At 32.6% G+C, this 23,249-nt stretch overlaps 1 protein-coding gene and 1 long non-coding RNA gene across 3 annotated transcripts in view; one reads left to right on the top strand and one right to left on the bottom strand.

Moving 5' to 3' along the window:
- The window catches only part of plxna1a (plexin A1a), a 423,762-nt gene that overhangs the window by 131,871 nt on the left and 268,642 nt on the right, over positions 1-23,249 (top strand). The gene's annotated exons all lie outside the window — the stretch shown is intronic.
- LOC147831332 (uncharacterized) lies at positions 7,654-9,303 on the bottom strand. Its single transcript, XR_015945700.1, has 2 exons — positions 8,957-9,303; positions 7,654-8,889 (listed from the first exon to the last, which is right to left on the bottom strand). It is a non-coding gene; the product is annotated as an uncharacterized LOC147831332 (long non-coding RNA).

Here is a 23,249-nt window from a genome sequence, read left to right on the forward strand (position 1 = left end):
TTTATTTATTTATTTATTTTTTGCCATTTTTCATTATCATTAGTCATCTGTTTTTGGTCAGTTCTCAGAGGGGAAAAAACTAAACAAAAAATTTCTGTTGCTTCTGCATATTTATTTATTTATTTTTTGCATATTTATTTGCTTTCGTTACTTTCCTCACACATCTATTGCAGTTCTTTTCTGTTGGTGTGCTCTCTCTTCATTTGTCTTCTCTTTGTTCATCTCTCTATCTCTGGATGGTGTTTGGCAGACAGTCATGGGGTGTGTGTCCACACTCATAACCCTTCACAGCAGCAGCTCTGGCCAGCATCGGGTCTCACTCGCAGGGGGGATGTGGAGATGGTGCTGGGGTTTTAGGCGGATCCTCTTGGATGAATCTCTCCTGGTGTGATTTATGCTGAGCGTGGGCCATTTGGCTGGACTTTGGGTTTCTGTGATTGACCTACAGCTTGCTTGCAGGCTATTGTTCTGTTATTTTTACATTCACGATTATAGTACTGCGGAAGAAAGTCCAGTAGGGCCTTGACTGACACAAGATGTTTGGCTTTGGTTCAGCTAGCACCTTTTTTTATTTTAGGTTACGCAACAACCCTTGAGACCTGCATCCAAACAAGCATCAATGTTACTTGAGCAGTTTAGAAATGAAATATCGGAAAACTGGGAAACTTTTTCTGACATATCTGTTTATAGTTAATCATTCTCTTTGCCAGGGATTAAAATGATTTGGTTCTTTTAACATGTTCATTTTTTTAAAACAAATCTTTAAATGAGATATTGAGGCTCCATCCCAAGTCATATTATTTTCTTAAATTTTGACAGACATTGTAGTAAATGTATATCCTGACCGTTGTTTTTCTAATTTCTATATAATATTTATTGATTTTAATGAACAGGCAGAATGGCAAATAATCATTAGCAGACATAATAGCAGTAAGTAGGTTTAATTATAATTATTTATAATTATGTGGGTATATTTTTATGAATGGAAAAAAGTATATAGTCAGTCATTCAATCACCAAATAAACAGCCTGTTTATCAAGATCATTTAATAATTAAGGTAACATAAAATTTACTGATAATTTCTGGCAGAATTAAATTTATTTTAATAGATTTTTTGTAAGTAAATTTTTTATTATTTAAAACTATATTTTTACTTAAATTTTTTATTGCATTTTTTTAAATTTTCTTTTACATTTATATTATTTTTTTAATTCTTTATATTTTATTTATTTTTTAAATTTGTTTTTAAATTATTTTATTTTATATTTTTATTTTACATTTTTAAATTTTATTTTATTTTTAAAATTATTTTATTTTTATTGATTGATATATTAATGCTTGAAATAATAAATATTAATAATGAATGAAAAATTATTATTTATTTGACATGAACATTGATGATGTGATGTCATATTTAGAGTGCTTGCTCAAATTCCAAACTGGCTGGTTAGAACATTAGTCCAGTATTCAGCTAACATATTGGCAACGTATATGCTCTTACTGGCCAGTCTGTGGGGAACAGATGAAAAAAAAAAAAGTGTTCAAAATACGGTAACAGGCCTGCTTCTTTTTATTATCCTCCTGTGTTTGGCTGTTTTGCATTTACTGTGGCTCCGCGTGGCCCTGTGGCCTCAAGGGTCTCAGTAGGCTCCTTTACTCAGCCTTGCCCAGTCCTTGCATTCATTAAAATGACATTCCACTCCTGGTCCCTGCGGTCACACATAAATGCATGCACACACACACAGGTAGTTTCATGCATGCATTCACGTGCACACACTATACATGCATGTACTGTTTAGGAACTGTGGAAACACAAACATAACACATGCACACTAGCCCAATGAAAAAGCCTGTACTCTGTCAAAATCAGCTGTTTATAGAGTAACTAAGAACACATTCCACCATTTAAAGAGCTCTTCTTAGGCTATAATTAGCATGCTTTACTAAAAGTTTTCAACCTCTTTTATTTGTAGCGTTTTGAATATGCAGTAATTTTTGGGAAATTCGTTTATATGGTTCAGAATCTTTCTATTTTGCTGACTCATTTATTCATATACTATATTTGGCTGACAGGGTGTCCCCAGGATTTTAAATTCATGTATATATTGTGTTGAAGCTCTTAAATGATTTTAGACTTTTTGTCCACGAAAAGCTACCTAATTGGTGTTACATTTATTAACTGTATGTAATGAGAAGTGGGACGCGGACAACAAAGTGCGGATACGAATGCAGGGTTTTTATTCAGACTTAGGTCAGGCAAGCAACAGTCAACACAAGAGCAAACAAATGTGTACAAGGAATCCAAATTCGATGTTAAAAACCTGGAGCCTCATGTACGAAGACTTGCGTGGAAATCTTACTAAAACATTGCGTACGCCGAAAAATTTCAGATGTATGAAACACTGCGTACGCCGAATCTCACGCATATTCTTTTGTACATCTGAATGAACGTGAAACTGAGCGCAACATGCACGAGCACAAAACCCCTCCCTGCCTCCTCCCCCGTATGAATATGCTAATGACTATGCTAATGGCAAAACCCAACGAAAAAGCATTGGCAAAAGCAAGCTAAAAGAGAAACTTTGAACAGAATGTGAATTGGAGGCGCTGCTTTTGGAGGTAGACCGGAGCAAAGCGGTGTTATTTGCAAGTTTGTTCCCCGGAATTAACAACAAAAGAAAAAATAGAGTGGGAGAGTTTAGCTGATGCGGTCAACACAGTTGGGTCTGAACATATCGCACTGAGTGCATTAAAAAAAAAAATTGTGTGGTTTATATCTGTAAAATGTTGCGGAACGCTTAACAGTCTCAGTGGCGCTACTCGTAAGACGCTTGTGATCATGAATCGATACGTTCGAACATGAACTCGGCTCGAATCCAGCGTCTGATGAACTCTTTCTTGTTTTTTCCCCCGCTACATATCAGATTTTGCCAACTATTTATCACGAGAAAGACAAGTAGGAATCATCAATAAGTTCATATCAATAAGCATCATATTTTATTTGCACATTTATTGAATGGAAATGTTTCTGATTCACGCATGCAAATTCATCTTCAGATAGTGTCTTTATAGCAATGTGCGTGCAGTAGATCGCTCAGATTACATTGGGAAAACAGGCGACTGCTGCAAATTGTGCTTTAATGTTTAGCTGGTCAAATGTATGGTATGGAAACCTTATATACCTGCTGAACCCGTCTCATACAGCTGCCATTGCAAGGCTCAGACACTTTGTAGAGAGCAATTTAACACAACTGCCTCTAGGAGTCGCCAATGGAAATAAAACAGACACGCACAAAAAATGTGCGTACGCCAGACATAAAGCTGCCGTGAAGCTGCGCACATTCCCACGTTCAGTTCATTGTTAGTAAATCCAAACATGAGTGATTCTGAGCGTGAAACCTGGCGTATGCAAAGTTTTTGTGCGTACGCAGCGTTGATACATGAGGCCCCTGGTGAGTGATCAGTACAGGCAGTCAGCAGGCAATGTAAACAAACAAACAATGCTAGTATCAAACAACAGCAAGACAAGGCAAGGAACACATTGGACACATCGTAATGTTTACGAAAGCAGTATAACAAGACTCAGCCCAGAGGTGTGTGTGTGTGTGTGTGTGTGTGTGTGTGTGTGTGTGTGTGTGTGTGTGTGTGTGTGTGTGTGTGGGTGTGTGTGTGTGGGGGTGTGGGTGTGGGGGTGTGGGTGTGTGTGTAAATGTAATCTTTTCATGAGCGGCTTCCCAACGTGAGTGTGTACTCTACTGAATGAGTAGCAGGTGCGTGTGAGCGGTGCATGACTGGAACTGGTAGTCCATGTAATGGCAGTTTTTAGTCCATTACGATCTGCAAGGATTAGATCGCTGGTGATTGTGACACTCTATTTACCAATATGGTTTAATTATTTTTTCCTAGAATTGCATTAGTTTGAATTTTCTCTTTGTCTTTACAGCTACCTTCTGAGGACACTGACCTGTACACACTGAATACATTTAGTTTATTATTTTTTTGGCTTTTTTTTTTAAGAAAAAAGTAATGCTGAAAACAGTTTATGGATCTAACTAGAGTGTTTTTATAATTTAACATTGTTTATACTTTATACTTTAACCTTGATTTTATACTTTATTTAAAATATGTGGCTAAGAAATAACTGAATTAAACTTCTCCCCTGTTTAGGTCTGTCTAAAATTTCATTCATAATGGTCATAAAAAATCTTAAAGTCTTATATTTGACTTATCCCTGGTTAAAGTTTGTTTTAGTCATTAGTAATTTAGCACTTTTAGCAAAATCTGATTGTTTGAAGGGATCAGATCAGTTTGTCTTTAGTGAATCAGTTCATATTGTTGATTTACTAGTGAATCATTTGATTTGTAGAGGTCAATCATTTGTTCTTGGAGTAAATTCATTTGTATTGATGCATATTTGAAGAGTTTATTTGATGTTTAAGTTCAGAAAAAAAATTCATTTGGGTAAAGATGTTAAATCTGTAAAGTTTCATTGTAGTGAATCTTTTTAAGGATGGTTCATATTCTGAATATTTTCTTTTGAATGGTGCAAATAAATAGAATTTTATCAAATCTGATTATTTAAGTTATTTAATTTGCATTAATTGTAGGCAATGGTTTTGTTTGTAAGCTGCAAATAACTCTATTTTTAATTCATTTGTTTGTTTGAAAGGTTTGATGAGCTGGATTTCAGCTATTGAATCTGATTAGATGGTTTAAATTCCATTTATGTTTGAATCATTTTGTTTGGATGTGCAGATACGTTTAATTTTAGTGAATGTTTTTGTTTGGAAGATTCAGATAAGTTTGATTTTAGTCAGTCTGTTTTTTTGGTTCTCTATCTTCAGGTCTTAATTTTTCAAGTCTTGTGTACTTTATTCTGCTGTTTATTAGGTGTTTTGGTTTTATTTATAAGTGTTTTAAGTAGTTGGAATTTATTATTAGTCCAATTATCATATTCAGCAGACATCTGTCTCTTAACTTCAAAGTCAGTCAGTGGAAGTGTTAACATTTTAAAAAAATATTACAAGAACACCTCTGAAGTGGAGATGATTAATAATTGAAGAACTGGAACAGATATTTTGCATTGAAATGGTTCGACGTTTCAAGTGTTTTTATCTTTTGTAGTTTCCCTTTACTAAACAAGTTCACTTTTAAAAGGAAAAATCATCAACTCAATGAGGGAAAAACATTTAAACAAACAAAGAACCAAATCTCACTATTAACTAGTGGCTTATTACCTACCTATAATTAAGATTTTGTCTTTAAAATAAAAAAAATGCTAAAAGTCATAGTTAATGGTTTATTAATAGCAAGAATTGTACCTTTGAATAATCTGTGACCGGAGATGTTTATAAAAAACAAAAAACAAAAAGACAGATCAATTTTGAAGTCCTTGTTTGTTTGTTTTTTTGTTTTGTTTTGTTTTGTTTTTTTATGCAGTTTTTCGTTTAGTTTTGTTTTTTATTACTCAGTTTTGTTTAACTTTGTTTTTCATTGTTTTTTTGCTTTTGATGTTGTTTTTTGTATCCGTTTGGTTTTGTTTTGCTTTGCTGCTTGTTTTATTTAATTTCACCTTGTTTCATTTGTTGTTGTTTTTTGTTTTGTTTTTACTGGGGTTTGTTCTTCATAATTTGCTTAATTGGTCAAAGATGATTTGACAAATTACTGAGAATTGTGCCTTAAATAAATGTCACAGAAGAGATCTTTAAAAGCAAACAAGTAAAAAATAAAAAAATAAAAGTCAGTGGGGTCCAGTGTGGTTTTGGACCTCATAGTTGTGCAATATATGTTCATTTTTGCAGACAAGCGAAAGACAGATTGATTTTGAAGTACATGTGCAACAGATGTATGATTTTGGGGTCTTAATAGTACAGCACCAGACATTAGAAGTGTCAAAACATTTATTATAACGAAAATACTATTTCACTTTAAACTGAATATTTAGTTTGTCTAAATGTATTATATTTTACTGTGGTTGATCTTTAATTACTGCAGTTTTTTTTTGCTATGGGATTAGTTTCTTGTTTTTCTTTTGTTGTTGTTTTAGTTGTTGTTTGTATTGCTCAGCTTTTTATGTTTTTTGTTTTTAATTACTGTTTTTTATTATATTTTTTTAAATTTTTTTTGCTTTTAATGTTGTTTTTTATCAGCTTGGTTTTGTTTTGCTGCTTGTTTTATTTAGTTGGACCTTAGTTTTTGGAAATTTTTATTTGTTGATTTCGTTTTGCTTTCCTGGGGTTTGTTCTTCATCCTTTGCTTAAGTGATCAAAGATGATTTGACAGATTAGTGAGAATTGTACCTTAAAATGTTACTGAGCAAACGATCTTCCAAAAAACAAACAATCAATAAAAGTCATTGGGGTCCAATTTATTCTACAATATATGCTATAGAACAATATACAAAAGTTTGACAGATTAATTCAGTACATGTGGCAACACATGATGACCATACTTTTTTGAAGTCTTTAAGGAAGTTCAACAACTGTTTGTAAAATATAGATTGTACAAGTAGATTCTCTAACACATCTGTTCCTAAACAACCTGTGCTGATCTCCAATGACTATCCAAATGTCCTCCGGTGGTTTTTGCTAAGCAGAGATTTCTGATAGCTGTCGCTGGAAGTGTTGTTGTTTGACGGGGACGAGCTGTTTTGCTAATTGGCTCAGACCTTTTTGTAGACACAGTGGAAAGGAGGAAAGCTGTCTCAGCTCATTAGGTTCCCTGCCTGCTCTGCCCTCCAAAAATAATTGAAAGACCCCAAACAGAAAGGAGAATGTTGCTTTAATCTAATTTGCAGGCAAACAATGGTCCAGGGACTATGTTAAATTCATAAAAATTGGCTTAATGCAATGATATTTAATGAGGTCATTTTCACAGCCCTGGATAGTGGAGATGGCCTGCAGAGAGACACATGGCCGCGCACACGCACAGACTCATTAATGCATTTAATATGTATTTGCTTTCATATTCTTTACTCAGACGCACATGTACACTCAAAGAGACGGACATGTAAGGCCTGCGGGAGGATCGTTTGAACAGGGTCGTCCTACTGTCCGTTTACATTCGCGCAAACTGCAAAGAAAAATATCCTGGAGATACGGCGCCGCCTCAGCGCTAATTTAACATGGACTGACAGTCACTTTTGCCCCAACAAGCACATAAAATATTCAGGCTGAAGTCTCAATATGACCCAATGTCACTTCTGCATGTTGTCCACCACAGCCGGCAAAATAACTTCCCATTGTTTGCGCATGTAAATACTGCTTTGCAAATCACAGGCTGTTGGATTTGATGGTTCTAGTTGTTACAGTTTCTAGTTTTGGTCTGATCGGTCACTGGATTTTTTTTTTCTACAGCTACTGTTTGTTTGAACTGAAAACGAAGGTAACGGTTCACTTTACTTTTAGTTTATATATGTTTGATTTTTTTGGTTATTGCTGTTTTTTACATTATGTTCTTGTTTTTCTTTGTTGTGATTTGCAACATGTTTTGTTTTGTTGTTTGTTTGTTTTACGTAAGCTTCTGAATTTTTGTTTTATTGGGAATTTTGGCTCTGCTTTTTGCTTTAGTGTCTTTAATGTTGTTTTTGTGTTGTTTAGCATCAATTTACTTTTGATTTTTGTTTTTGCTTTCCATTCCTTTTTGTTTTGTTTATTTTTTTTGTATTTTTGTTTTTTTTTTTGTTTTATTTTGAATTTCTTCTTTTGCTTTGCCTTAATTGTTTTTGTTTTGCTTTTAATGTAGTTTTTTTGTTTTGTTTAGCATCTATTTGCTTTTTTGCTCAACATAAGTTGTTTTGCTTTCTTGTTTTGTTTTTGCTTAGCTTGGCTTTCCGTTTTTGCTTTTGTTTTGTTTAATAGTTTTTTGTTTTTGATGTTTTTGTTTTGTTTAGTGTCAATTAGCTTTTTTCACACAAGTTGTTTGTGTTTAGTTTAGTTTAGTTTTGTTTTGTTTTATAGTTTGTTTGTTTTTTGCTTATGATGTTTCACATCAGTTGTTTTTGATTTTGATGTTTTGTTTTGTTTTGTTTTGTTTTGGTCGGCACAGATTGTCATTTTTACTACTAGACAGTGCAAATTGATGACAATCAAAATCATTTTTTGTGTAGAATCTTGGAAATTGTCGTCTTTATTACATCCAACACATGCTAATGGATGAGCTAAAGTACTCAACACTTATTATCATAGCAGTATGAATCAGAAGTAAGGCTTATTCAAGCTTTTTTTGGTGTTTTATGTAATCAATGGTGTATGACATCATTTAGTCCACACAAGGCATGGTTCTACATTAGTTAGAATTGATCATTTCTCTGGATTTGACCTTTTTTATTTGGGCTAATATAAGTCTATAAGTCAGTAAAATATATAGCAGTGTTCTAGTCCAAAAAATTGACACAGTGTACTTTTAATTGTCTTTTCCTCCAACAGATACAAATGTCTCTTAGGTTTTAAAGGGGGTTATTGGTCATACCACTGATTTTTTTTTTTCCCCAGTAGTTTTATGAGGTGCTTGTTTTTCTCTCCTGTGGTTTGCTGCATCTGTGTGGTCAGAGGCAGTTAATGATCAGCGTGGCCTTGATGAATTCATCAATCTCCTACTGGCCATCAATCAATAGACCTAATAATCAATCTCCATGTTAATTGATGCTCTTTATTCAAGAATGCTCTCGTGTCTGTGCAAGCAGGGTCACAGTTTACCGGAGGTTGTGTCACAATCACACAATCAACTTTAATGCTGCTTTAGCAGAACAGCTTTCTCAATGATGCATGTATAGAGAGTTTGCTTCATCATGTAGCTAGAGAGTTTGCTTCATCATGTAGCTTGAAAATATATATATATATCAATCGACAGAGCATGGACATTTTCACAGCATGTCTGATAATATTTTTTCTTCTGGAGAAAGTCTTATTTGTTTTATTTCAGCTACAATAAAAGCAATTTAAATTTTTTTATGAACCATTTTGAGGACACAATTATTAGCCCCGCTATATTTCTATTTGATAGTCTACAGAACAAACCCTCATTATACAATAACTTGCCTAACCTGCCTAGTGACCTAATTAACCCATACTGTACTTTTATTTAGATAATAACACAATGTTTAACAGTAACTGTTGAGCTTTTGTGTGCTGTATTTAGTTATTTTATTACAAATAAAGCTGTTGTTCATTGCTATTTAACTATATTTAGAAATATTATTGAACAGAAATTTTAAGCAGCTCTAAAAGCATAATACGATTAGTTCTACTCATAATAATAAAATTACTAATCATATGAAGCATACGTATAATAATACATTGACATAAAAACAAAAAAATGAACAATAAACATTGCATTTTTATATTATAGAATTATATAAATATAAAAGTGTACGTGTAGTTTAATATAAAGGATAATGTACTAGTTTTAAATCAAGTTTTGTGAACTGTATTTAACCTTACTGAATCAATTTAAATTTAAACCTCAGAAAATCTAGTGTATTTGTAATTAGCTTCCTAAATGGCTAATTTCTTTACCTCGTAGCTGAGTAATTTGCAGTTTTAATGTAGCTTTCTTCAACACTGGTATAATGAGAAGTATATTGCTAGAAAAAAACTGCAGACAGACTTTTTTAAATAGTATTGTGTCTTCTGAATTTTTGCTTCTGTTTGCTGTCATTGCAGGCATTGTATGTTAACATAATGTATCCTAACCTCAGTTTTTAGATGAGCCGAATGTGTTGTTAGCAGACTTCAATGTCTTAATACACTGAGATAACATTAGGTTTACCTCTGAGACATTGGCCAATGGAGATTTGCCCTCCTCTGAGCTTCATGCTTTGCTCTCTGTTGCATCATCATGTAGTTCGGATGTCATGTTGTTTTTGAGGAAATGTTTTGTGTTTTGGTGCTTCGAAGCCAAGTCAGGGACAGGTTAGAGGTGTGTTATCTCTGGCATAAAGTATGTATTTATGATAAAATATTGTTTGTTTGTGAAGGCAGATGTTAGATTAGAGCGGATAAAGTTGTATCAGCGTTTTTGGTGTCAGATTCTCTGGTATTCTTATCTGGTTTTTGCTGGAGGAAACATGATTGATTGTCTGACATGATCCAGACACTCATTCACTCCCATGCAATTTATACAAAGAGCTCTGAGTGCCTTATTGGAAACCAATGGGAGACTTTGATTGGATTATTTGTCGTCGTTCAACATTGTTAATTACAGAGGTTTCTGCTGCTGGGTGACTTTTTTGTTTTAAAAGTATTTTGTTTTAGAAATTTTGTTGTGTCATTTGTCAAATTTTGTCATTTCTATTTAGCTTTTATTTGGATATGTGTTTTATAAATTTTTATTTTGATATTTAGTTTGTTATTTTATTTTTAGGTTAAACTAAAGTAATAATGAGACATCCTGTGCTCAGTAATTATATAATACTACTACTACTACTACTACTACTACTACTACTACTACTACTACTACTACTAATGATGATGATGATGATGATGATGATGATAATAGTAGTAATATTTAAAAAAGATTACATACTATACCATACATATATTATTATAAAATAAATTGCTGTTATTATAAATGTTTATAATTTTCACATTCAGGTTTGAATATTCACAGTATTTATAAGTGTAAAAAGCAACAATATACAAGTAAAAATAATAAATACATGAATAATAATAATAATAATAATAATAATAATAATAATAATAATAATTATTATTATTATTATTATTATTATTATTATTATTATTATTATTATTATTATTATTATTATTATTATTGTTGTTGTTATGATGATAATAATAATAATAATAATAATAATAATAATAATAATAACAATGATAATAATCATCATCATAACAATAATAATAATAATAATAATAATAATCATAAAACAACAACAACACAATAATAATAATAATAATAATAATAATAATAATAATCATCATCATCATAACAATAATAATAATAATAATAATAATAAACATATAAATATCACTACAACTACTACTACTACTACTACTGCTACTACTACTACTACTACTACTACTAATAATAATAATAATAACAATAATTATTTATACCAATAATAAAAATAACATCAATAATAATAATAATAATAATAATAATAATAATAATAATAATAATAATAATAATTTGTAATTATTATTATTATTGTTATTATTTATATTTTTATTATTATTACTAATAACATTAGTAATAACGCTAACAGCTATAATATATATAATAATAATAGTAATAATAATAAAAAATGTTATTTTTATTATTTTATTATATTTATTTTTTATTATTACTTTTACATTCATTATTATGTTAATAAATGTTCGTATTTAGGAATTTTTTACAACAGTCTTATAAAATCTATATTCTATATGTTATATATGCAAAGTATATTCTATAAAATCTTTACAATTGATACAATCTCTAAATAAAGTATGTTTACTTGCAAAACAGTTGATTTTAGTTTTTTAGTTTTAGCTTTAGAACACTCTCATAACCATGGCCGCATCTGTCACAAAAGCATAAAGACATCTTGTGATTTTGCTCCACATATTTTAATTTAGCTTTCTTAATGCGAGGAACATTCCACATATGTGGCACCACATGGAGAGCTGGAACCAAAACTGATTTGACGTCCCAGAGAAACATCTGATTATAACTTTACCCAGTAGGTAAACCATCTTCAGGAGAGGGTTTGTGCGGAGCTGGTGTCTGATCTGGGTCAAACCCTAGAATCATTAAGGGTCAGACATCATTCTTGAAGTTTTATGCTTAAATCAGGCGTTATTTTGCAGATCTGAACGAAGTTGACAAACGACTGTAGACTCCCTCAGTTTTATCTTCTCGCCAAAGCCAATTTTGACTCTCATTTGGCACTTGCTGAGTGTTAATTTTGGACCCTGATAATGCAGAAGTCAATGATCCACCAGCACTTTCTGGAAGAATGTTAGATCTTCATATTTATAAATACTACATTATGTTTTGATGTATCAGCTGATTTCACTGGGGAAAAAATGGTTTCTCTTGTGAAATGTGAAATGAAATGCTTTGAGGAATGTTAACGCCATTCTATTCCAACTCATTTAAACATTGTAATAGCTAAGAAAAACTACAAAAACTAGTTTGTTGCTTAAAAAATTTTATCTATATATTTCATTTAGCTAAAACTGAATATAAATAAACCAAATCCAAAAAATGAAAAATTAACTCAATTAATAATAATAATAATAATAATAATAATAATAATAATAATGATAATAATAATAATAATAATAATAATAATAATAATAATAATAATAATAATAATAATAATAATGATATTTAGTATTTTTATCATTGATAATAAATGCAGGGGATTCAAAAATAATACAACAACTTTGAATCTGTATTTAATCAAAGAAACATGATGGAACTTTATGAAGAGTACTTAAAGTTTTTTTTTTTTTTTTTCCAGTCCAGTAGAAAGCAAGTTCATAGATGTTCAATATGATCCAATCAGACCCTCAAGTGACATCAATCAAAAGTTGTGGTATTCTTTTTGAATCACCTTGTATTATATTTACTAATTTCAACTAGTTGCCAGAAAAAAGTATATACAGTAAATGCAAAATTTTGGGTACCTCTCATTGGCTGCATAGTAGTCTTTATAAGAGAAGATCACAGTGATATGCCATTTGGTTTCAAGAGAAAGCTAGATAATGTCATGTTTTTCAGACAGAAATCCATAGTGTAGCTGCATTGAGATGTGTGAAATTAAATCAAAAACTGAAATGGGTTGTGCAAAACTTTGGGCACCCAACTTTTTATATCATGTTTATATATATATATATATATATATATATATATATATATATATATATATATATATATATATATATATATATATATATATATATGAGACTAAAATGTAAAAATCTAAACATTAAACTGACAAAAAAACTATAAAAGGTGATAATGACAAAAACACAGCCAATTTACTAAACAAATTAGCTCATTCAAAAGATAAAAAAATAGTAAATAGAGAAAGGTTAAATAGAGAAAGGCTATTAATAAAAACTACGATAATTACTCTTATAATTACTACTGCCAGCGGCTCTCAAGCTCCAAAAATAAATAAAAGATTCAAAATAGTATCCCAAATGACTTGTTGAATTACATATCAAATGTCTTTATGTGAGAAACAAAGACATTTCATGAGGATATTTTTAACCTGTGTCATTATCGTTCACTTTAAAGCGTCTTGGACAACCTGCTAATAACAAATTCTACACAAGAAATCTCTCACAAAGAAACGTTTCATATAAATGAGAGCTAGTAAAAGCTTTTAAAGTTTGTGTGATATTGTTTGTTGCTAGATACTGCAAATCGCTGTTCAACTGCAAATCTTCCACCAAATGGACTACAAATCCTGTCATGCACCTCACACACACCTGTTCCAGTTTTCCCTGACAACTGAGGCTCATCATTGCTTCAAAGATGCATCTCATTTACACACACATTCTGAGTCTTGTTTTTTTGTTTTAGTGAGCATTATAACTTTTTCTTTGCCTAGTCATGTTAGACCCTTGCTTGGTTCTGTTGTTCACGTAGTTTGCTTCCTGCGATCTCTCTACCTCTGACCCGAATACTCTTTTTGCTTTACCTGTATGTGCCCGATTGCTCCTGTGTTTGACTTTTGCCTGCCTGACCATTCTCTGTTGAATTAATGCCGCTTTTGGATGCTCAATTTTGTCATCCAGTGTCCTCATAAGACAGATATCAAAATTTACAATGCTTTTTTTAGTTTGACGGCTTCAACCAAAATATTCTAAACCACGCCACTCTTACCATTTGTTTGCTATTAGGAAAAGATGCGCAAAAAGAAATCGACGCCTCTATACTCAATGTTCTACTTCAGCCATAAGTACATCAACACACTGAAATAAAAATATCAGCAACTTCTGGTTCACACAGACAAAGCACCCAAATCATTGTAAACTTGTAGTGAAGTAAATTGAACACTGCTAAGACAATGTTAGCGTTCTCCTCACCTTCCCACATATCAAGCCAAATATTATGAGAGCATCTCTCAGCAAGCGTTTGGGTTGTTTGGAGCCGTTAGTGTGGCGAATCCTCCATCGCCGCCAGGGAAAGGTCAAGGAGCTTGTTACGGAGCGAAGGGCCTGCTGTTTCCCCCCGTCAGCCAGGAATAATGGAAAGCTCCAGGACGGCCATGCAAGAAATTAAGGGCAGCATCGAAAAAAAGTCATGAGACTCGCTCCATTCACCCTGTCACTCTTTAAATGCACTCCTAGGTCTTTTTAATGGGGGAAGACCTGCAGCTGACCCCACCACAGTTGAGTTATGGGAATATGAGAGGGATTTGAGGGACTTTTTGGAGGGAAAATCAAGTGATTGGATTTCTGCAGTGATCAAATTACAAATCAAATTACATCCAACAAAATTATTTGTGTGATTGTCTGAATGTGAAGTAAAAGTTGTTCTGTGGTACTGGGATGCTGTTACTGCAACCTTCACTAATATTAGCTGAAAACTTGCAGATTTTATTTATTTATTTTTTTATTGATTGATTGATTGATTGATTGATTGATTGATTGATTGATTTATTTTTAATAATAATATTAATAATATATAATAAGAAGAATAGTTATTATTATTATTATTATTATTATTATTATTATTATTATTATTATTATTATTATTATTATTATTATTAATAATAATAATTATTTTTATTAATTATTTTTTACAATAAAAATAATATTGTTTTATTTTAATAATTACAGTGAGATAATATTATTGAATTTTTTTCTGAAGTAAATGTATGCTTTCCATAAGTCTGCACTCAGTAGTAATTGTAGTAGAATAATAATTGTAATAATAATAATAATGATACTACTACTACTACTACTACTACTACTACTACTACTAATAATAATAATAATAATAATAAATAATGTATACTTTCCATAAGTCTGCGCTCAGTAGTAATTGTAGTATAATAATAATAATTGTAATAATAATAATAATAATAATAATAATGATAAATAATTATACACAATTTATTTTAAAATGTATTGTTAAATGAACTTCTCTGAATATTTATGTATTCCCATATTTGTCATAACAACAACAAGATGATAATAATAACAATATTAATAATAATAATAATAATAATAATACACCATTTCATTTATTTTAAAATTTGTTGGTAACATTACTTCTTAGAATATTTATATTCCCATAGTTGTCCAATAAAAAAAAAATATATATATATATATATATATAAACATAATAAATATAATAATAAATAAAATAATAATAATGATTTGATGATAATAATTTATTAGTATTTATAGATTTTTTACTACTACTTTTACTGTTAACAACAACAACAACAACAACAACCATAATAAAATGCAAATGATGAGGAGTGCTTCAATATATCTCATCATCATCATTAGCATTCAAACAGTGCTCTTTGTGTTATAATATCAGACATCCACAGTACTTTTGTAAGCATTTTGCATCCTCCACTCTACATTATGAAAACACGTTTGTTTTGTTTTTTTCGAAACTCTATTGTTTTGCATTAAAGAACGGGTGACGAAAGGAGATGTGCGCTAGTCACTGAAGAAGATGGATAAACCAAACTATAAACCAGCATATATGGCGAAGGAAAACAGCTAAGAAAAAAAGGCCGTCAGAACGAAAGATATTGGAGGTCTTTTGTTTGTGGCAGCCTCAGGTGTTTGCTGCAGACGCTCGCCATTGTTTTGTTGGCAGCCGAGTCAGGCGCTGGCTAATTGTCAGCTTTAATTAGCTAATTGGAGCTTGTTTTTACACTATGGCTAAATCGTTTTGCGTCTCTCTTCATCCGCCCCTCGTGGAAGAGTCGAGGGAAGAAAGACGATGTAGAGTTTTCTTCTGTCATCTATTTTTCGTCTTTCCTTCAAGCGTTTGTCGTGTGTGCATAACATCAATTCATGCTGTTTGAGTATTCATAAAGAAAGGCAGGCGAGAAATGACAGACTAAAAAGGAGGTTTTATTGAATGTGATTGCTTTGTCAGTGGGATCGCCTCGCTCGCTTTTGTCTGCTGTTTGTCAGAATTTCATTAGCATTTCCACGATGCCACACTGACAGGAGACGGCGGCCATTGTTCTCTGGGTGTTTTGTACGGAGAGTGCTCATAAACGTCTGTAATTCATTACGCTGACATTTCCATCGGACATCACCCTGTTGACCCGCTGACCTGATCAACTTCCTGTTTCCTCAGAGATCACTTCCTCTGGCTTGTTTTAGTAAGAGAGGGGAATTTGGAATGACAGAAGAATCTCGTTTCCTCATTGTAGGCATGGTAGGGTCTGTATATATACATGCATACATAGTTGAAGACACGTTTTTGGCTCTTCTAAGAAGTTTTGATTATTTTTCAAATATTTCCCAAATTAGGTTTAACAAAGTAGGGCAACTTTTCACAGTATTTTCTATAATATAATATATGTTTGTTCTTCTGGAAAAAGCCCTTGTTTATTTTAGTCTGGCTGTTATTAGGTCAAAATAATTAGAGAATAATTAAGAATTTTTTTTCTTTTTGATTGGCTACAGAACAAACCACTGTTGTCCAATGACTTGCCTAGTTAACCCTTTCATGCATACGATCACACCGGTGTGATTGCCTAAGCTGGTCTCTGAAGCATACAATCACACCAGTGTGATTAGAATGTTCAGAGGACACGTCATCAACTGCTAAACATCAAATCTTATAGTGTGAATAAAAATTATTTTTCAATACAACTGGACGATGTGCTTTGTTCATGCAAGATACACACTATTTATTTTACTAGCATATTTTCTTACCTTTATGTAATTCGTGAGAAAATTACGAACAAACATGACGTTAACCCAGCAGCTCGGATCTCTTCTTCGGTTGTTGCTAGAAGGGATACAGCTGTGATCGGAAGTTAACTAAAAGTATATTATTTATTTAATGATGTATTTATTGTATTTTTAGCGTCTACCCATACCTCAACCCTTAACCCAACCCTCATGGTAATGTAAAAACATTATTTGTTGTACTAAGTTGCAAAAACTTTGATAGATTGACGTAAGTATCCTTAGCTGTGTCCTCTCTAGCCTTCAATACAATTTATTAGATTATGCTTTATTGAAATTAGTATCCTTAGCTGTATCCCTTCTAGCAAATACAATACAAATATTGCACAAGTTCTTAAATAATATAAATGCATGTCATTAACTTCTGAAAAAAATGTATGCGAGCTTTCACTAGGGTGGTACCTTTTCAAAAGGTACACATTTGTACTCAAAGGTTCCATATTGGTACCACAAAAGTATATATTAGTACCTAATAATTTTAAGAGGAACACTTTTGTACTTTTTAGGTACTAATATGTATCCTTGAGGTACGAAATTTGTACCTCTTGAAAACGTACCACCCCTGTGAAAACTTGCATACCTTTATTTCTGAGAGTGTAGCAACAATGGTGGCGCCCGTTACCTGTCATGTAACAAATAATATGATCATTATTTAGTTGTTTTAAAGACAAAATATATGTTCTATTACATATTTCAGAGTTGGAGTATCAGAATTTTCACAATATTATCATAACATTTGTAAACATTTACTAAAAAGGGCAAAAAGAAAAAAAATATGGCATACTGTACACATAGATCATTGGGGCTGGTAGGTGACATGCTAAACTTGACATGACCAAATACTCCAGCCTCATGGTGGAGTATTTAAAACTCACACGTGAAACGGTTAACATAATTAGCCTTCATAATTGCACTTTAAGTTGAATATTAGTATCTTGCAAAATAACTGGTACATTTTTTTTTGTAAAATATAACAAAAACACTTTTTGTTAATTTGTTTATTTTTACATAAGTTATACTTTATGACTATGAGATATATTATTAAAAACAACCTAAATTAAAATAATTTTTAATATAATTTTAATGTTGTGTCTAAAAAATGTAAACGCTACATTAAAGTTAGATATTATCTTTAAAATGTCTTTACATATACTGCATGTACAATTTTATTTAGCTTCTTTGGTTAACAGTTTATTTCAAGTAGCAAAAAGGTTTTAAGTTTATTGTTTATTTTACTTAGCTGTATAGTCCTGATTTATACAATGTCTGCCACACTGCAATTTCTTTATCTGTGCGCTTTCCCCATCTAATATTGATGCGTGTGATTAAATGTGATTCGTCTGATTAATTAATCAACTTATCACATAATCAAATCAATTAAAATGTAATTGGAATTGATCGACAGCACTAATTTCGAAGCAGTTTTGATTGATCACCAAACACACAGTATAGATTAAACTATTGGCTCGCTTCTCAACATGTTTTGAATGGAAAAACAGTACATCAAATTTCTATTCTAAAAGGGATATTTCTGCCAAAAAAGGAAATTTACTTCCACTTGTGGTGGCACGGTGGCTCAGTGGTTAGCTCTGTCACATCACAGCAAGAAGGTCGCTTGTTCGAGTCTCAGCTGGCATTTATCCGTGTTCTCCGCCTGTAGAGGTAGGTTTTCTTCGGGTGCTCCGGTTTGCCCCACAGTCCAAAGACATGCACTATAGGTGAATTGGAGGAACTAAATTGGCCGTAAAGTATTAGTGTGTGTGTGTGTGAATGTGAGAGTGTATGGGTGTTTTACAGTACTGGATTGAGGCTGGAAGGCCATCCGCTGTGTAAAACATATGCCGAAATCCACATTTCTTTGAGTTTCTGTTTTTTGTTGAACACATGAGAGATGGTATTTTGAAGAATATTGAAAAGAAGTAGTCATTGACTTCCATTGTATTTTATTTATTTATTTATTTATTTACATTCCTTATATGGAGGTCAATGGTTGCTGCTTTTCGTCATTCTTTAAAATATCTTTTTTTGTGTTCAATAGAAAAAAAACGGCTGAGTAAATGAAAAGTTAATTCATATTAGACGGTTATCATCTCGCTCAAAAAAGTGTAAAAAAGTTTTAATTTTCCTATTTAAAGCTTGACTCTTCTGTCGTTACGTCATGTACTATTACTGACAGAAAATTAAAAGGCACTGTTTTCACGGTAGATATGGCTTGTAATTGTGCTCGTATTCTAGCATAATAATCAAGACATGTTGCTGCCACAACAGAGGCACAATGGTGTTATGTAGGACAATAAACTTCTTAAAATTTTTGAGTGAGATGCTAATGGTCTAATCTGATTCAATAACTTATGCTAAGCTAAGCTAAAAGTGCTCCTACCAGACCTGGAGTTGGAATGGATTAAAAAATGATAAAACTCAACAATGTAATTCTAAGGGACATGTAAATTGAGTGTATTTCATAAACAATAAAAGTCAGTGACTACTTGTTTTCAACGTTCTTTAAAATACCTCCAAATACAATAATCACTAAACTTTTGCTGCTGTGACATGATTGCAGGCGGAATGGTATTATATAAGACAATCAACTTTTTTTTAACAATTTTTGAGTGAGATGCTAATGGTCTAATCAGATTCAATAACTTATGCTAAGCTAAGCTAAAAGTGCTCCTGCCAGACCTAGAGTTCTGCCTGAATGGATTAAAAATGCTAAAACTCAACTGTGTAATTCTAAGGCACATGTAAATTGAGTGTATTTCTCCCCCTAAAAAGTGGAGTGTTCCTTTAACATTATCCATGTGCACTTCAGTGAAATATCTGCCATCTGCGGGTCTCTCTTAAACTCTTGTGGCTCCAGTTGAAATGTCAGCGGGGGGGTCAAACGTCGCTCTCTCTGGGTGGTATCAGCTCTTAAACTGCTCCATGTGGAGGAAAGGACCGCGCGTTGGAATGCAGGGCATGGTGGTGCTAGTGTTTGCGGATTAGCCTGAATCGCTAACCTGGATAAGATGACTGTGCCTGGCACTAATTACCCACCCGCGTACTGGTACATCCAGGCGAGATCAAACACTGCCATTTTAAGTGCGCTTATAGCCCCTTTATTGCATTATTCATGGTTATGAACATTTATTTTGCGATTGTTTTTTCTTTTATTACCTCAGATAATGACATTACATCCTGATTAGTGGTATTAAGGCCAGCTGGCTCTTGTTTAGTCATTTAAGGGGTGAGTTTAAGTTCAGGTCATGCATTTCACTTCCTGTTTGTTTTGAACTCGAGAGGGAATCTCCTTTTCTGACCTAAATTGCGATGCCTGTGCTTTATGTACGGGACATCCTAATCTAAACAAAAGCTGCATTGACATAAAGTTGAGTGTTGGATATATTAAACTGGTGCCTGTGTCTCAAGCACCTTTTCCTCTTGTATGTACAAATTATAACTTGTTTAGTTGAAAATATTGTAAGTAGCCTGACTTTGACAAACAGTTTTAGCGCTAGGTTTTCTTTGGTGTTACATTATGGAAGGCAGTTGGTGTCAAAATTATGCACTGATGTCCAGTTTAATATGGAAGGCAGTTAGGGACAAAAATTTAAAGGAAACATGTAAGTTGATTGCACCGACTCCTGTATTGACTGTAACAGCCAATGGACTTGTGTTTAAGGCTATAACACTTCTGTTCAACTAAAGTAAGAACAAAAGGGTAACAAAAAAAGAAAGCTATACATTTAATTTAGGTTAGCTTAGCATTTATACAGTCAGTTTTTAATTTTAGATCAAGTAATCAAGTAATCTGCCATAAAGATGATTGTCATGAGACTGTTAATATTCATCATCAATAACAGCATCATTAATACGTTTCTTGACCTCAACTACAGGGAAATTAATTGAATGTCGTTAAATAAAATGTCATTAAATGATAAGAAAGTTGTTATGAAATTATTTGACACAGCAATTGAGAATTTTAAATGACAAATTCACTTTGTTTAGCCAGAAAAAAAGGTGATCAGAAAAATAATAATGACACAATTATAATGGCCTCATTGCAATCATGTTTATGACAGATTTATGACATGTTGTCTTGGTAAAGTCAAGTTGCCATGACCAAGTCATTTCAAACAATGTGACCTTTGCTTTCAATGTGACATAATTGAGTGAATTACACTTAATGAGAGCTGTCATCAGCATGCACAACATCTGTTTTGTATTCATTATGTCTTGTCATTCGAGCCTCGGATGGGCCAGTTGGCGTTTCTGTGTGGAGTTTGCATGTTCTCCCTGCGTTCGCGTGAGTTTCCTCCGGGTGCTTCGGTTTCATCCACAGTCCAAAGACATGCGGTACAGGTGCATTGGGTTGGCTAAATTGTCTGTAGTGTATGAGTGTGTATGGATGTTTTCCCAGTTATGGGTTGCGGCTGGAAGGACATCCGCTGCGTAAAATGTGCTGGATAAGTTGGCGGTTCATTCCGCTGTGGCGACCCCGGATTAATAAAGGGACTAAGCTGAAAAGAAAATGAAAGAATGAATGATATATGTCATGATTATAAAGGCTTCATGACAGTCTTATGAACACCCCTTCAAGTAAAGTATTACCCAAAAGAAAAAAAAATAGAAAAATGAAAGGGCCTGATATATATTTTACTAAAGAAATTAAAGAACATGACAAGCAGTACTCTGTGCTAGCTAAATGTGCTCATTATATCTGCATGTTTGTGTTTTGGTAATGCAAAGAGCTTAAGTTTTCTAAAGTGTTTACACATATACTAATGTACATAAATGTTTATTTAAATTCCTTTATTTGTGGAATCCTTAAATGTCTATTTTTGTAATTGAATGCATACTATTTCAGAATGCAGCTATTTTACACACTGTAAAATGTGTGTGATGCATTACAGTAAGCAGTATGCTAATATTCCATAAGGATGCATAGCCATTGAGTTTCTTCTATGTGTGCTTTCATGTAGTTTTCCTGTTTCGTTGGTCCCTCACTATTGCAGCATTTAAGAAAATGCTGATGTGTCTGGACATGATGTCCTCTTGTGGAGGACTGTGGCAGCTGAGTGCTCCTGATAGACGCTTCTCTGATGACTCTGGCTGTATGTTGTGCTCTGGGTTTATAAATGTGTAAGCATACACATGTGTAGAGTGGGTACTTTTAATGTTTAATATTGAGAGCAGAGGTCCTGCACTCCTCAGAGTCCATAGGTAAGCACACAAGCAATCTGTGGTCATAGAAAGCTGTGCATTTCTGTAGGGTTTGTATTGTACTGTACTTCACAAACAGATCCTTTGCCAGCCTGGTGAAAGTAGTGGTTCTTTTTTCTCAAAAAGTACACCTTTCTGCAGTTATTTGCCTCATTTTCTATTTAATTATGAGATTTAAATACTGAATTTAGGTGGCATTTTAAGCATTTTTTTAGCTGAATTAGCTTATCGGATGGTCATCATAACCATACTTTTTGATGTACCAAAAATATTTCCTAAATATTTATATTAAATAAATATGACAATTATTTATTTTTAAAATACAAATTTATGATATAAAATATCATTAGAAAAAAAAGTTTTCAATTTAAAACTGTAGCCTATTGTAATTTATTAGGCCAGCACGTTCAACTTTCCTCAGTCAGAATTTGTCCATTTGAATAATAATCAAAAATATATAAACAAACAAACAAATACATAAATGAATAATATCAATAATAATAATAATAATAATAATAATAATAATAATTTAGAGCTTCACAATTTTCTAGCCTCTCTTGTTAATGTGCTTCACACTTTTTTTTTTATTGGTCATGTTTTCTTTCAAGAGTAAGTTCCAAGATTTAGAATAAAAGTTACTGGTCAAATATTGTCTCTATTTTAAAACAATACAGTAGCGAAAGATGACTTCGCTTATGTCAAGAGATTTCTTGCACAGCAGGTTGTTGGACTCATGAAAAATAATTGTTTGGCTTGGCCAAAACTCATTAACTGAAGTCACACCAGGATTCCGCTTGGTCCTAAAGCCTTTTTTGATGGGTCATTTTTACTATTTATGATGGCATAGCAGATCAAAAAAGGACAAATGAGCTCATGTATGGGACAAATTCTGAACCTTTGTCAGGGTCTTCTGAATCACCCGAACCTCTTCCTGGCTGCACGCCTGACAAAGCTTTGCACATTCCATGTTTACATTTCCAAAATCACTACAAAAACCAATAAACAAGTAAATTCCTCATGGGCTGCTTAGAGGGCTTTAAGGGTAATTTTCAGAGTTCCCAAATGTATAGGCCTGGAAAATTCATGTGATGGGAAAATAATGGCACAGAGGTATCTGCAGTAAATGTACAGTATATG

This window comes from Danio rerio, chromosome 23 (genome assembly GCF_052040795.2).
Source record: "Danio rerio strain M-AB ecotype USA chromosome 23, GRCz13ab, whole genome shotgun sequence".
Classification (NCBI taxonomy): domain Eukaryota; kingdom Metazoa; phylum Chordata; class Actinopteri; order Cypriniformes; family Danionidae; genus Danio; species Danio rerio.